Here is a 17,734-nt window from a genome sequence, read left to right on the forward strand (position 1 = left end):
CCATAAATGTGGACATAGTGTGGGTAATAAATTAGTATGGGAATAATTAATAATATATTTATAAACATCTTAGCAAAATGAAGAAAATTCAATCTCCTGAACTTTAAGTTCAATAGTATCTGTGGGACCAAAATACTGAAAAGAAACAAGCTTAACAAAAATAGAGGGAGATAATTAAGAAGAATGTGTAAATAAAAATTTAACAACTTGAGTATTTTCTTAGAGGAGAGGATCATGATAGTATGAAAGAAGAGAATACAAATAATTACACTCAAGAAGTTGACTAAACCACTAAGGCAGTAGGTCATCAGTTCTGAAAGATGTGTAATGAAGGATACATATATACCTTGTGTCCAGACTACAGTAGTGAGTGGCAGTAGGGGACTTATTATCCCAATGGCTATTGGTAATCTCTGTTAAAAGAAAAATCTGATAAATTCTAGACTTTCCTTCCTGACAATTTCAGTAATCAAAAGGCTAAAGAGTCAATGGAAACAACTGCTACTCTGAAATTAGTTTTCACTAACAAGGAAAAACTGCTTGGTGAAATGGAAGTGACAGGCATTCAAGGAGAAAGTGCCCATGTCATCTCAGAGTTTATAATAATCTAAGAAGTAAAGTCTGGGTGTAGACAACCTAAATGATAGACACTAGTCAAAGAGATTTCCAAATATTTCAGAAAACATGGTCTCTGAAAGAGAAAGTAAATGGCTACCAGTATAAGAGTGTGAAATGAGAAAAACTGAAACTTAATTTCAATTTAATAATTAGGATATTATTAAGTAAATAAGCTGTTCTTATAAAGTATGTGCACATTATATATTATATGCACTTTATGTTGTATAAGCATATATACTGTATGATGGTTTACGTTACATATAGATTTATTCCTTAAATGATGCTATATATATATATATAAAATTATCAAATATATATATATTTACATATACATAAAAATTTACTGCTAATAAATGAAGTAATTGATTCTCAGAGAAATTAAGGGATTAAATCAAGGTCATTGAGTAGCAAAGCCAAGTCTCACAACTATATCTCTTGCTCATGATAAAGCTATTTTCTTTTTATAAGCACTATTGCTTCTCACATACAATTTTATGATCACCTAGAGGTATCTTAGAAATAAAGGCAACATACACAAAAAACACAAAAGAATGACATAAAGGTAGTAAATTGTCATAAAGACAAAAAACTGAAATGAATTTGGTCTTCTAAAAATACCAAGGGTAATTTTTTTATAAAGCACTCAAATTTATAAATACAATAAAAAACACATAAAAGAAAAAGTCTACTGCTTAGCAATAGATGGTGCCATGTTAATAAATACCAGAATATGTATCACCTCTCAATTTTATTGGCTTCTGTACTCTCACATGAGGAAGAGACTCCTTTAATAAGGTAAAGTAAAATAAATATGATAACTATTGACTTAAAAAAATCAAGGATGGGATCTCTTCCGCCGCCATTTTAAATCCAGCTCCATACAACGCTCCGCCGCCGCTGCCGCCGCGACCCGGACTGCGCGCCAGCACCCCCCGGCCGACAGCTCCGCCGCCATGGAGGACATGAACGAGTACAGCAACATAGAGGAGTTCGCAGAGGGATCCAAGATCAACGCGAGCAAGAACCAGCAGGATGACGGTAAAATGTTTATTGGAGGCTTGAGCTGGGATACGAGCAAGAAAGATCTGACCGAGTATCTGTCCCGGTTTGGGGAAGTGGTGGACTGCACGATTAAGACGGACCCGGTGACCGGAAGATCGAGAGGATTCGGATTCGTGCTTTTCAAAGACGCGGCTAGTGTCCACAAGGTGCTGGAACTGAAGGAACACAAACTGGATGGCAAATTGATAGACCCCCAAAGGGCCAAAGCTTTAAAAGGGAAAGAACCGCCCAAAAAGGTGTTTGTGGGTGGATTGAGCCCAGATACTTCGGAAGAACAAATTAAAGAATATTTTGGAGCCTTTGGAGAGATTGAAAATATTGAACTTCCCATGGATACAAAAACAAATGAAAGAAGAGGATTTGGTTTTATCACATACACAGATGAAGAGCCGGTAAAGAAATTATTAGAAAGCAGATATCATCAAATCGGTTCTGGGAAGTGTGAAATCAAAGTTGCACAACCCAAAGAGGTATACAGGCAGCAACAGCAGCAACAAAAAGGAGGAAGAGGTGCTACAGCTGGTGGACGAGGTGGCACTAGGGGTCGTGGACGAGGTCAGGGCCAAAACTGGAACCAAGGATTTAATAACTATTATGATCAAGGATATGGAAATTACAATAGTGCCTATGGTGGTGATCAAAACTATAGTGGCTATGGCGGCTATGATTATACTGGGTATAACTATGGGAACTATGGATATGGACAGGGATATGCAGACTACAGTGGCCAACAGAGCACTTACGGCAAGGCATCTCGAGGGGATGGCAATCACCAAAACAATAACCAGCCATACTAAAGGAGGACATTGGAGAAAACAGGAGGAAATTGCTAAAGTTAACCCATCTTGCAGGACGACATTGAAGATTGGTCTTCTGTTGATCTAAGATGATTATTTTGTAAAAGACTTTCTAGTGTACAAGACACAACTGTGTCCAACTGTATATAGCCGCCAATTAGTTTTCTTTGTTTTTACTTTGTCTTTTGCTATCTGTGTTATGAGTTGATGTGGATTTGTGTTTATACAAATTTTATTTGTATGATTTCATGTTGAACCTCAAATAAATGCTTCCTTATGTGATTGTTAAAAAAAAAAATCAAGGATGGAGTAAGAAGTTATTTAGTAACTTCAGATAAATTCAATTTTCCAGAATAAATGAGTTATAACTTAAAGTACAAAAATAATTTGCAATTATGATTATTAAAATGCAAATATCCCTAATTAATGATAGAGATTAAAACTGGTATCAGTAATCTGATATGGGGGCCAAAATATCCATATACCAAAAATGTGGGCAGGACAAGTTACTGGATTCTGTGAAATACAAATTGTTAGAACAGGGAGGAAGAAGAATAAGTAAAAGTCCTGACATAACCTAGAGATAAATTTCCATACAGATTCATATGGTTAGCTAGGAAAGGAGTGGTGATTAGTATGAGCTTTTCTAGATTCTGGAAAAATATGATTATCCCAAACTTGTTTCATTACTAGTTAAAATAGTTGGATAGAATTTTTTAATTGGTAGATCAGGTAAGGCTATAATGGTATGAATTAAAATTTCTGGACATTTAATAGGGTAGAAAAAAATATCACACACATGTACAGAGGGAGAGAGATGATAAGTAATAGAGCGAATTGATTAAATGATAAAAATTAATTCTTTATAATTCTGTATAAATGATTTTCCTAAGTCATCCTATTCAATGTATATGATGAGTTCATGTTCTGTAATCATGAACACTTAGAACTCTTTTTCAATCATACTCTCAACTTTTATTAAGCAACTTTTTGGGATGCCTGAAGGGTAACTCACACACACATAGAAACAAGCTTTTTTAAACATACATTTTACAATTATTAAAAACTAAAGTATATAGAGGTAATTTCTCAAAGTATACAATTCAATGATTTTCAAAAATTGAGCACATTTTTATAACCAGAAAACTGATCAAGAAATATATTATTAGGTCTCAGAGGCATTCATCATGGCCTTTCACAGTCACTTCCTTCTCCAGAAAAATAATATCCTAATATTTAACAGTACATATTAGTGTAGTCAGTTTTAAGCAATACAAATAGAGTAATGCAAATATACTCTTCTGTGTTTGTCTTTTATTTAATGTTATGCTTGGGATATTCAGACACATAGCTTTTATGGCAATCACATATTTGTTCTCCCGATTATATAGTATCTCTTCATATGATTATCGTACAATTTATATATCCATTGTACTACTGATGGATATTTGGGTTTCTTATTTCTTGGACTATTACAAACTGCCCTACTATGAAAATATTTGTATTACTAACCAATGCTCACACCAGATGAAATATATAACCTCATATCTGATATAAGAAAATTGAATTTATAGTTTAAAACTTTCAAAAAATTTTATTTCAGAACACTCAAACTCTACTAAATGACCAATGAGTCAACAAATAAACCAAAGAAGAGATTAAAAAGAAAAAAAAAAAGACAAATACAAATGAAAGCATAATAGTCCAAAATCTTTGGGACATAGCAAAAGAAATTCTAAGAGGGAAATTTATAGCAATACAGAAATTAGAAACAAGAAAAATCTCAAATAAATAGTCTAATCTTTTACCTAAAGGAACTAGAGAAAAGGAGAACAAGGCAAACCCAAGGTGAATAGGAGGAAGGAAATAAATAATAATAAATAATTCTACTAAATGAAATAGAGACCAAAAAACAATATAAAAGATCAGTGAAATCAAGAGCTAGTTCTTTGAAGAGATAAGTAAAATTAAAACAATTTAGGTAGACTCATGAAGAAAAAAAGAGGACTCAAAATCAGAAATAAAAGAGAAAACGTTAACAATTGTCACAACAAAATACATAGAATTATAAGACATTATTTTGAAAAATTAGATGTCAACAAATTGGATAATCTAGAAGAAATGGATGATATCTTAGAAACATACCATTTTCTAAAACACAATCAGAAAGAAACAAAATATGAACAGATTAATTACTAACAAAATTGAATTTATATTTTTAAAGATGTTATTTATTTATTTCACAGAGAGAGATCACAAGTAGGCAGACAGATAGAGAGGGGGAGGAAGGCTCTCTGCTGAGCAGAGAGCCCAGTACAGGGCCCAATCCCAGGACCAGCTCATGACCTGAGCTGAAGGCAGAGCCAAAGGCAAAGGCTTAACCCACTGAGCCACCCAGGTGACCCACAAAACTGAATTATTTAAAACAAAAACAAAAACTTCCAACAAACAAAAATCCAGAACCAGATGGCTTCACAGAAGAATTCTACCAAACATTTTAAAAAGGCTCAATACCTGTTCTTCCCAAACCAATCTAAAAAATAGAAGAAAAACTTCAAATACATTCTAAGAGTCTAGCATTAATCTGATACCCAAACCAGATAATGGCACCACAAATAAAGAGAATTATAGACCAATTTCTCTGATGAACATAGACATAAAAATCCTCAATAAATTATTAACAGACCAAATCCAACAAGACATTAAAAGAATCATTCCATGAACAAGTGCGATTTATTCCAGGGATGGAAGGATGATTTAATATTTGAAAATCAGCCCATGTGATACATCACATTAACAGAGGGAAGGATAAAAGTTATATAATCAACTGAATATATGCAGAAAAAGCATCTGACAGAATTAAAAGTTTGTTCATGATGAAAACTCTCAATATAGTGGGCTTAAAAGGAACATACCTCAACATAATAAAGGCCATATATGAAAAACCCACAAATAACATCATACTCGATGGTGAAAAGCTGAAAGCTTTTTCTCTAAAATCAAAACAAGACAAGGATGTCCACTCTCACCACTTGGATTCAACATAGTACCGGATGTTCTAGCTATAGCAATTAAACAAGAAAAAGAAATAAAAGTCATTCATATTGGTAAGAAAAAAACAAAACTGTCACTTAGTAGATATATACTACATATATATAAAACCCCAAGGTGCCACAAAAAATATTAAAATTAAATCAGTAAAGTTAGACAATACAAAATTAATACACAGAAGTTGATTGTGTTTCCACACAGTAATACCAAATTAGCAGAAAGAGAAATTAAGAAAAACAATCATATTCACAACTGCACCAAAAAGGATGTAGAGTGTATTACGCTAAGTAAAATAAGTCAGTCAGAGAAAGACAAATATATGGTTTCATTCATATGTGGAATTTAAGACACAAAGTACATGAATACAGAGGAAGGGAAGAAAAAGTAAGATAAAAAAGAGAGGGATGCAAACCATAAGAGACTCTTAACTATAGAGAACAAACTGAGGTTTGCTGGAGGGAAGGTGGGTGGGTGGGGGAATAAAACAATGTGTGATGGGCATTAAAGAGGGCATTTGTTGGTATGAGCACTGGCTGTTTTATGCAAGTGATGAATCACTAAATTCGATGCCTGAAACCAATGCTACCTTATATGGTAACTAACTTGAACTTCAATAAAAAGAAAAAAAAAGAAAAAGAAAAGGAAGTGTGGCTCAGTCAGTTAAGCATCTGCCTTCTGCTTGGGTCATGATCCCACTGTGCTAGGATAGAGCACCTCCTAGAGCTCCTAGCTCAATGAGAGGCCCACTTGTCCTTCTCCCACTCCCCCTGCTTGTGTTCCCTCTCTCACTGTCTGTCTCTCTGTCAAATAAATCAATAAAATCTTAAAAAAAGAAAAAAGAGAAAAACAATGCCATTTACAATTGCACCAAAAAGAGTAAATAAGCTTAACCAAGGATGTTAAAAACCAGTATAATAAAAACTATGAAACACTGATGAATGAAATTGAAGATGATACAAATGGAAAGATAGTCTATGATCATGGATTAGATAAATTAATAGATGTATTTTAAATCTCCATACTACCCAAAGCAATCTACAGATTTCATGTATTCCCTATCAAAATTCCAACATCATTTTTCACAGAACTAGAACACATCTTAAAATTTCTATGGAACCACAAAAGACCCTAAATAGTCAAAAGAATCTTAAAAGAGAACAAAATGAATCTATCACAATGGCAGATTTCAAGTTATACTACAGAACAGGAGTAGCCAAACAGTATAGTACTGATACAAAAATATACACATAGATGAATAGAACAGGATAAAGAGCTTACAAATAAAGCCATGCATATATGGTCAATTAATTTATAAGAAAGAAGGCAAGAATATACAATAGGGGAAAATACTGTATTTTCAGTAAATGGTCCTGGGAAACTGACATCTACATGAAAAAGAATGAAACTGGACCACTTTCTTTCACAATACACAAAATAAACTCAAAATGGGTCGAAGACCTAAATATGAGTCCTGAAATAATAAAACTCATAAAAGAAAACATGAGCAGTAGTTTTTTTACTTCAATTTTGGTATCATTTTTTTTTCTAGACAGATCTCCTCAGGCAAGGGAAACAAAAGCAAAAATAAATTATTGGGACAACAGCAAAATAAAAACATTTTGCACAGCAAAGGAAATGATCACTAAAAAGAAAAGACAATCTGAATGAGAGAAGATATTTTCAAATGACACATCCAACAAGGAGGTAATACCCAAAATAAATAAAGAATGCGTACAACTCAACAACTAAACAACTAATCCAAAGAAAAAATGGGCTGAGGACCTGTATAAGCATTTTTTTTTCTGAAAATAACATACAGACATCAAATATACTTATGAAAAGATACTCATTTGGAAAATGCAAGTCAAAACCACAATGAGATTTTGCCTTATACCAGTCAAATAGCTAGAATAAAAAACAAGGAGTAGCAAGTTCTGCTATTGATGTGGAAAAAAAGAAGCCCTCATGCACTGTAGGTGAAAATGTAAATTGGTGCAGCCATTGTGGAAAGTAGTATGGAGGAACATCTGAAACTATTATTACATTGCATGTTAGCAAACCATAATTTAAACAAAACCAAAAAATTAAAAACTGAAATAACATATGATCCAGTAATTCCACTAATGGGTACTTACCCAAAGAAAAGGAAAACACTAATTTGAGAAGATATATGCTCCTGTATGTTTACTGTAACATTATATACAGTAACCAAGATATGGAAACAACTCAAGTATCCATTGATAGATAAATGATAAAGAAGATGTGATATATGATACACACACACACACACACACATAGGTATATTACTCAGCTGTAAATAGAATGGGTTCTTCCCACTTAATAATAATGGACCTAGAGGATATTATGCTAAATGAAATAAATCAGAGAAAGACAAACAATATATGATTTCACTTATGTGGAATCTAAAAAAAAGGTAAAAACAAAGTGCAGAAAGAGAATGATAAAGACAGAGAACTAACTGGTGGGAATGGGGAAGGGATGGGTACAGGGGAAGGGAGATATTGGCTTCTAGTTGTGGAATGAATAAGTCATAGGGATAAAAGACACAGCATAGGGAATATAGTGACTGCTATTATAATAGCATCTTAAGGGAACAGATGATAGCTACACTCATGGTGAGCATGACATATAAACTTGAATCACTATATTGCATACCTGAACTAATCTTGTATGTCATCTATACTTCAATTTAAAGAAAGAGAGAGAGAGGAAGGAGGAAGATGAGGAAGAGCAGGAAGAGGAAGAAGGCCAGGAAGAAGGAGAAGAAATAAAAAGAACACTCAAGTCCCAGATGGTGTTATTGGCAAACTGGACTAGATATTTAAAGATGAAACAATGCTAATTCTACAAAAACTCTTCCACAAATTAGAAGAGGAGGGAACACATGTCAGCTCATCTTAGGAGGACAGTATTACATTGTTACCAAAAACTATAAAAATACATTGTTATAAGAAACTTAAACTAGAATTCAATATATTCCTTGAGAACATAGACTCCAGTATTTTCAACTCATTATATTACTATAAATTATTCCATACATAAAAATAAAAATATGGGAGGGAGGAAGCAAGATGGCAGAGGATTAGGAAACTGAAATAGCATTAGGTCCCAGGAATTCAGCTAGATAGTTATCAAACCATTCTGAACATCTACAAACTCAACAGGAGATAGAAGAGAAGAAGAGCAACAATTCTAGGAACAGAAAATTGTCCACTTTCCCAAAGGTAGGACGTGTGGTGAGGTGTATCTGAAGAGATGGGAAGATAAAATGCAGGGGGAGGGGCCAGCTCCCAGGAGGCAGTGGAGCGGTGGAGCACAAAATCAAAACTTTTAGAAGTGTGCTCCACTGAGGGACAGGTGCTCCAGAAGCTAAGCGGGGGTAGAGCCCTCATGGGGACAGTGTGACCTCGGGTCCCACGGGGTCACAAAACAGTTGTGGGTGTCTGAGTGTGGCAGAGTTCCCAGGTATCACAGCAGGGAGGCTGGCTAAAGAGACAGAACCAAGGAGTGAGCTTTTAGCTTGGGGTTACCTTAAACCATGATCCAAGGCACAGTCGGACCACAGCTCTTTGAGCAGGGACCCAAAAGTGGCAGATCCAAAGAGACCCCTTCCTTCCTCCTCTGGGAGAAGTGATGTGGGAGAATGTGGCAGGAATCTGCTGTATTTGGAGACTCCAAACAGGGATGTGTGCCAGAGATACAAATGCTCTGTCACAGGCTGGGCGAGCTCAGAGTGTGGTGGGACCCCACAGGAGTGCTTGACAGCTTTTCTCTAAGGGCACACTGAGGAGTGGGACCCTGAGCTCTCAGCTTCTCTGGGCCAGAGATTGGGAGGCTGCCATTTTCATTTCCTTCCTCCAGAGTTCTATGGAAAGTGTTCAGGGATCAAAAGCTACTGAGACTGAACCGGAGCAGACTACTTAGCCTGGCCCCTGGCAAGGGTTGTATAATTCCTCCTTGGGCAAACACATTTGAGAATCACTGAAACAGGGGCCTTCCACAAAAGATCAACAAGAACATCCACCCAAGACCAAGTTCACCAATCAATGAGAACTGTGGAACTCCAAAGTGAGGGGAATGCAACACAAATCATTTATTGTTTTTTGTTTTTTTTTCTCCATGGATCCTTAGTCTTTCAAAGTTAATTTTTTTCTTATTCTATTTTTGAAAATTTTCCTCTTTCCTATTTTAATTTTTCAAAACTATTTTATCTTATCAATACCTTTTAAAAAATCTTTTAAAATTTTTGTTGTTATAGTCATATTCTAACCCTTCACTGTATTTAGTCTTATTTTTTTTGTACACATATAGGTTTTTCTTTCTTTAAAATTTGGGATAGTTTCTTCTACCAGACTAAAATAAACCTTAAATCTAGTGCATGGATTAGTTCTACTCTCCAGCCTGATCACATACTTTCCTCTTGGTTTTTTTTTTTTTTTTTTTAAATTCAAATAACTACTTATCTTTTGGAGGTCAGGGTACCAGGTGGTGGGTATAATAGAGGGCACGGATTGCATGGAGCACTGGGTGTGGTGCAAAAATAATGAATACTGTTATGCTGAAAATAAAAAATAAATTTAAAAAATTTCATCTTTGCCATCATATTCCATCCCTTCATTATGTATACCCTTATATTTGTGTGTGTGTATACACACACACACACTTTTATATATATATATATATATATATATATATATATATATATGAGTTTTTATTTCCTTTATATTTTGGGAGGCAGTTTCTTCTAACAGACCAAAACATACCCAAAATCAAGTGTGTGGCTCTGTTCTATTCAACAGTCAGTCATATATATATGTAAAATTTGTTTTCTCTTTACTTCTCCTTGCCCCCCTCCCACTTCAGGTCTCTGCCAGTTGGTTAGTGTATATTTTCCTGGGGCCATTACTACACTTTTAGTATTCTCTTCTCTCATTCATCTATTCTTATCTGCATAAAATGACAAGGCAGAAAAACTCACCTCAAAAAGAGGAACAAGAGGCAGTACTGATGGCTAGGGATCTAATCAATACGAACATAAGTAACATGTCAGAACTAGAGTTCAGAATGATAATTATCAAAGTGCTAGCTGGGCTTGAAAAAAGCATGGAAGATACTATAGAATCCCTTTCTGGAGAAATAAAAGAACTAAATATTAACCAAGTTGAAATAAAAAAAAAAGCTATTAATGAGGTGCAATAAAAAATGGAGGCTCTTACGGCTAGGATACATGAGGCAGAAGAGAGAATTCGTGATATAGAAGACCAAATGATGGAGAAGAAAAAAGCTGAGAAAAAGGGAGATCAGCAACTATGAACCCTGAAAGGAAAATCTGAGAGATAAGTGATACCATAAGATAAAACAATATTAGAATTATTGGGATCCCAGAAGAAGAAGAAAAAGAGGAAGGAAGAAGGTATATTGGAGAAATTATAGCAGAGAATTTCCCTAATTTGGTGAAGGGACAAACATCAAAATCCAGGAGGCATAGAGAACCTCCCTAAAAATCAATAAAAATAGGTCAACACCCAGTTATCTAATAGTAAAACTGACAAGTCTCAATGACAAAGAGAAAATCCTGAAAGCAGCTTGGGACAAGAGGTCTCTAACATACAATGGTGGAAATATTAGATTGGCAGAAACCTATCCACAGAGCCCTGGCAGGCCAGAATGGACTGGCATGATATATTCAGAGCACTAAATGAGAAAAATATGCAACCAAGAATACTATATCCAGCTAAGCTGTCATTGAAAATAGAAGGACAGATAAAAAGCTTCCAGGACAAAGACTAAAAGAATGTGGAAACACCAAACCAGCCCTATAAGAAATGTTGAAAGGGGCCCTCTAAGCAAAGAGAGAGCCTAAAAGTAAAAGACCAGAAAGGAACAGAGACAATATACAGTAACAGCCACCTTATAGACAATAATGGCATCAAATTCATCTTTCCATAGTTACCCTGAATATAAATGGGCTAAATGCCCCAATCAAAAGACACAGGGTATCTGAATAGATTAAAAAACAAGACCCATAGAGAGGATGTCTGAAAGAAACTCATATTAGACCCAAAGACACCTCCAGAGGTTAAGTGAGGAGGTGGGAAACAACTGACCATGCCAGTCGACATCAATATAAGGATTGCCACCCTCTGATATAAGGGTGGCAATCCTTATATCAGATAAATTAGATGTTAAGCCAAAGACTATACTAACAGATGAGGAAGGACACTGTATCACACTTAAGGGTCTGTCCAACAAGAAGATCTAACAATTTTAAATATCTGTGCTCCTAACATGGGAGCAGCCAGTTATATAAACCAATTAATAATGAAATCAAAGATATATATCAACAATAATACAATAATGGTAGGGGACTTTAACACCATCCTCAGAGAAATAGACAGATCATCCAAGCAAAAGATTATCAAGGAAATAAAGGCCTTAAATGGCACACTGGGCCAGATGGACATCGCAGATATATTCAGAATATTCCCCTAAAGCAACAGAATACACACTCTTCTCTAGTGCACATGGAACACATGCTCCAGAAATCACATCCTGCGTCATGAATCAGGTATCAACTGGTACCAAAAGCTTGGGCTCATTCCTGGCATCTTTTTAGATGACAGTGCTCTGAAGCTAGCACCCAATCACAAGAGGAAAGTTGGAAAGACCTCATATACATGGAAGCTAAAGAGCATCCTACTAAAGAACGAAAGGGTCAGCCAGGAAATTAAAGAAGAATTTTAAAAATTCCTGAAAACAAATGAAATGAAAACACAATGTTCAAAACCTTTGGGACACAGGAAATGCGGTCCTGAGGAGAAAGTATATTGTGATACAAGCCTTTCTCAAGAAACAAGAAAGGTCTCAACTTCAGAGCCTAACCCTACACCTAAAGGAGCTAGAGAAAGAACAGCAAAGAAAGCCTAAACCCAGCAAGAGAAGAGAATTCATAAAGATCAGAGCAGAAATCAATGAAACGGAGACCAAAAGAGCAGTAGAACAAATCGATGAATCCAGGAGCTGGTTCTTTGAAAGAATTAATACAATTAATAAACCCTGGCCAGACTCATCAAAAGAAAAAAAAAAAAGAGAAAGGACCCAAATTAATAAAATCATGAATGAAAAAGGAGAGATCACAACCAACACCAAAGAAATACAATCATTGGAACAGATTATGAACAACTATGTAACAGCAAATGTGACAATCTGGAAGAAATGGATGCATTCCTAGAGACAGATAAACTACCAAAAACAAGCCAGGAAGAAATAGAAAACCTGAACAGACCCATAGCCAGTAAGGAGATTGAAGCAGTCATCAAAAATCTCTCAACAAACAAGAGCTCAGGGCCAGATGGCTTCCCATGGGATTTCTATTGAACATTTAAAGAAGAATTAATACCTATTCTCCTGAAACTATTCTAAGAAAATAGAAATGGAAGGAGAACTTCCAAACTCATTTTATGAGGCCAGCAGGACCTTGATCTAAAACGAAAGACCCCATCAAAAAGGAGAAATACAGACCAGTATCCTTGATGAACACAGATGTGAAAATTCTCACCAAAATACTAGCCAGTAGAATCCAACAGTGCATTAAAAGGATTATTCACTGTGACCAGGTGGGATTTATTCCTGGAGTGTAAGTTGGTTTAACATCCACCAATCAATGTGATACAATACATTAACAAAAGAAATAACAAGAACCATATGATACTCTAAATAGATGCTGAATAACATTTAACAAAGTACAACGTCCTTTCTTGATCAAAACTCTTCACTGTGTATGATAGAGGGCCCATACCTCAATATCATCAAAGCCATTTATGAAAAACCCACAGTGAATATCATTCCCAATGGGGAAAAACTGAGAGCTTTTTCTTTAAGATCAGGAACACAGCAGGGCTTTCCACTATCACCACTGATATTCAACATAGTACTAGGAGTCCTAGCCTCAGAAAACAAAAAGAAATACAAAGCATCCAACTTGGCAAAGAAGAAGTCAAACTCTCACTCCTTGCAGCTTGATATGATACTTTATGTGGAAAACCCAAAAGACTCCACTCTGAAACTGCTAGAACTCACACAGGAATTCAGTAAAGTGTCAGGATATAAAACCAATGCAGAGAAATCAGTTCCATTTCTATACACCAACAGCAAGACAGAAGAAAGAGAAATTAAGGAGGTGATCCCATTTACAATTGTACTCACAACCATAAGATACCTAGAAATAAACCTAACCAAAGAGGCAAAGGATATGTACTCAGAAAACTATAAAATACTCATGAAAGAAATTGAGGAAGACACAAAGAAAAACATTCCATGCTTATGGATTGGAAGAACAATATTGAGAAAATGTTTATGCTACCTAAGGGAAACAAGATGGGACTAGGTGGGAGAAATATCATAAGAGATTCTTAATGTCACAAAACAAACAAGGGTTACTGGGGAGGTGTAGGGATAGGGTGTGTTATGGACACTGGGGAGGGTATGGGCTATGGTGAGTCTTGTGAAACGTGTAAGCCTGATGTTCACATACCTGTAGCCCTGGGGCAAATAATACATTATATGTTAATAAACACAATTTTAAAAATAAATAAAATTAAAATATGATTCAGTGGGATTTTACCTGGGAAAGAAAGGTTGAGCCAACATTTAAAAAATAATTCACCATATCAGTAAACTAAAGAAGACCACATGATTATCTTAATAGATGCAGAATAAAACTTCTGACAAAATTCCACATCTATTCATCTTTAAAACTCTCAGAATACTAGAAATTGAATAATTCTGAAGTGAATAGAGTTCATCCACCAAAAATTTATAGCTAATTTCAAACTGGATGAGGGAGGACTGAATACATTCCCACTAAGTCTGGGTAGAAGGCAAGGCATTTTATCCTCACTATTTCTATCGAGAATTGCACTAGAAGCCTTAGCCAATGTAATAATAATAAAAAGAAAAAGTCAAATGCATACATATTACATAGGAAAAAATAAAATTATATGTGCAGATTATTAAGAAAGGTGAAGATAAAGAAAAAAAACCCCTTTAAAATGCAGTCAGAATGCCCTGAATGGAGAGCTCTCACACACTACCATGCACCTCCCTTTATAGACCATGCTGGAAGAAGTATACCTTGCATATTCCAACAGAAAGAAACTTTATTTTCCTTTTAACTCCATTAAGAAGAGGGAATATTGTTTCCTTGCCCAGCAACAACCCAAGCAATGAAAACTGCCACAAGTCACCCAATGAGAAGTCACCCAAACCCAGAACTGAGGCTCTCTTTCAATGGACTTTTATTCTAGAAAGCCTATTTCAAGTTCCTCATTTCCTCAATAGAAGTAAGCCCCCTCCTCTCTTTTGTACTCTAGACTTGCTAATGGTTTACCATAGTTTGCATGTTCTGTATTTCAATCCCTTTATGTTCCTAAATAAAATCATTTTGCTAGTAAGCTAACTGGAGATTTTTAAGCTTTATATTACATGGTGTCAGAAATGGGATCCAAAAGCCAAAAGCCTCTGAGAACATAGCCACTTGTGGAATCCTGTGAGGTACCCACTTCAGCCCCTAGTGTTCTCTGCTTCTTTAAGTTATCTTTCTCCTTTTAGTTTGGTAAATTACCTCTCTAAGTCAAGCTCCCTTCCTTTGGTAGAATTCTCCAATTTTCTTTGGGATCTGTTTTTATTTCTTGTGAAGGCATCTTCCTTTTGGCAAGTAGTCATTTGTTTTATTTGAGCTTTAAACTAAGATTATGGAATCCTAATCCTCTAAATTCTCTCAGGAGTACCCCCCTTCCAGAATTTTGGTTAGTTTTGTTTTTAAAAATTATGTTCCCTCTTCATGTATATTATTTATTTATTTGTTTATTTTTTTATCAATTTGTAAAATTTATTTTTTATTTATTTTCAGCATAACAGTATTCATTATTTTTTCACCACACCCAGTGCTCCATGAAATCCATGCCCTCTATAATACCCACCACCTGGTACCCCAACCTCCCACCTCCCCGCCACTTCAAACCCCTCAGATTGTTTTTCAGAGTCCATAGTCTCTCATGGTTCACCTCCCCTTCCAATTTCCCCCAACTCCCTTCTCCTCTCTAACTCTCCATGTCCTCCATGCTATTTGTTATGCTTCATAAAATCTATTTATTAAAGACCCAGAACAAATATCATCCTCAATGAGAAAAAGGTTGCAACCTTCCCGTTGAGATCAGGAATAAGACAAGGATGCCTGCTTTCACACTCTTGTTCAACATAGTATTAGAAGTCCTAGCAACAGCAATCAGACAACAAAGAGAAATAAAAGGTATCCAAATTGGTAATGGTAATAGGTAATTGCTAATTGGTAATTCCAATGGTAATTGGAAAACCCAAAAGACTCTACCCCCAAACTACTAGAACTCATACAACAATTCAGCAATGTGGCAGGATACAAAGTCAATGTACAGAAATCAGTGGCTTTCTTATACACTAACAACGAAAATACAGAAAGGTAAATTAGAGAATCAATTCCATTTACTACAGCACCAAGAACCGTAAGATACCTGGGAATAAACCTAACCAAACAGGTAAAGGATCTGTACTCGAGGAACTACAGAACACTTATGAAAGAAATTGAAGAAGACACAAAAAGATGGAAGACCATTCCATGCTCTTGTATTGGAAGAATAAACATTGTTAAAATGTCTATACTGCCTAGAGCAATCTATACTTTTAATGCCATACCAATCAAAATTCCACCAGTATTCTTCAAAGAGCTGGAGCAAAAATCCAAAAATTTGTATGGAATCAGAAGAGACCCCAAATCGCTAAGGAAATGTTGAAAAACAAAAATAAAACTGGGGGCATCACTTACCTAATTTCAAGCTTTATTACAAAGCTGTGATCACCAAGACAGCATGGTACTGGCATAAAAACAGACACATAGACCAGTGGAACAGAGTAGAGAGTCCATATATGGACCCCTAACTCTATGGCCAAATAATCTTTGACAAAACAGGAAAAAATATATAGTGGAAAAAAGATGGTCTCTTCAATAAATGGTGCTGGGAAAATGGGACAGCTATATGTAGAAGAATGAAACTCGACCATTCTCTTAAACCGTACACAAAGATAAACTCAAAATGGATAAAAGACCTCAATGTGAGACAGGAATCCATCAGAATCCTTCATGCATATTTTTAACTAAATGGACCAACTCAACCAAAAATAATTTAGAACTCCAGTTGCTATTATGAGGAATTTTGACCTCACTTGTCTTTCTCAGAACTAAATTAGAACTTTGCTGCTCTAAAATTTGTATTCTGAAGTTGCCTCTTTAACAAATTCCATTTCTAAATTAACCAACATACACAAACAATTGAAAGAAAATAAAAGTGTCTAAGTCCCCTTCTTTCTTTCCTCTACCCTCTTTGTCTCAAGTCCCACCTTGCTTATTTTTTCTGTATGTCTTGTCTTCATTGTCTCTAGGAGTGTGGCAGCCAACTTGTGCCAATGCTTCACCCTGGTACCATCTTCCTCTTTACCTTCTGTGCTGATCCAATTCCTCTATACCTTCTGCTTCCTCATTTTAGCCTTTTCTCTGAATTTCTTCCCACTTTCTCCTCCCATGAACCTTTTAAAACCTGCCCCTTTAAGTCCAACCTTTTGAGGACTCAAATGTTAACCCCATAATTTCTCATCTATCCTGGACTAAAGCTGAATACGGAGCCATAAATAAATATTTTCCTAAATAATCAAAGAGTCTTACAGATTTGCTGAGAAATTTAATACAGCCAGTTATACTTAACCTGACTTCTCTGACATATCATCTAGTTCACATCCTTGTTCGTGAAGATCATCAGGTCCAGCATTGAATGAAGGCTGCAAATTAAGATAGGCCTGAAAAATCTCTAGAGCTATATTTAGACCCAGATAAGCTCCATGATATTCAAAACATCCCCAAACCCACAACTAAATGTCAATTACAAGTTTTTTTCAGGCTAGCAGCTACTGCTGAAATTGGATTCAAAACTTTTCTTATGGTCTCAATCCCTATATATTTACTTAAAAAACAACAAACCTGACTTTACATTTGGGAAGACCAAGATGACAGCCTTTAAGGTCTTCAAGGAATGCTTAAGATATCCATGTGCCCTTGGAAATCCCAATGAGCAACTTCTCATTTTCCTTTTTGTATATGA

General features: G+C 35.5%; 1 pseudogene across 1 annotated transcript; it reads left to right on the plus strand.

Moving 5' to 3' along the window:
- Positions 1 to 1,466: 1,466 nt before the first annotated feature.
- LOC309847660 (heterogeneous nuclear ribonucleoprotein D-like pseudogene) lies at positions 1,467 to 2,620 on the plus strand (annotated as a pseudogene). The gene has a single exon. The product of its transcript is annotated as a heterogeneous nuclear ribonucleoprotein D-like pseudogene (transcript).
- Positions 2,621 to 17,734: the final 15,114 nt, after the last annotated feature.

Source organism: Mustela nivalis, assembly GCF_964662115.1.
Source record: "Mustela nivalis genome assembly, chromosome: 14".
Classification (NCBI taxonomy): Eukaryota; Metazoa; Chordata; class Mammalia; order Carnivora; family Mustelidae; genus Mustela; species Mustela nivalis.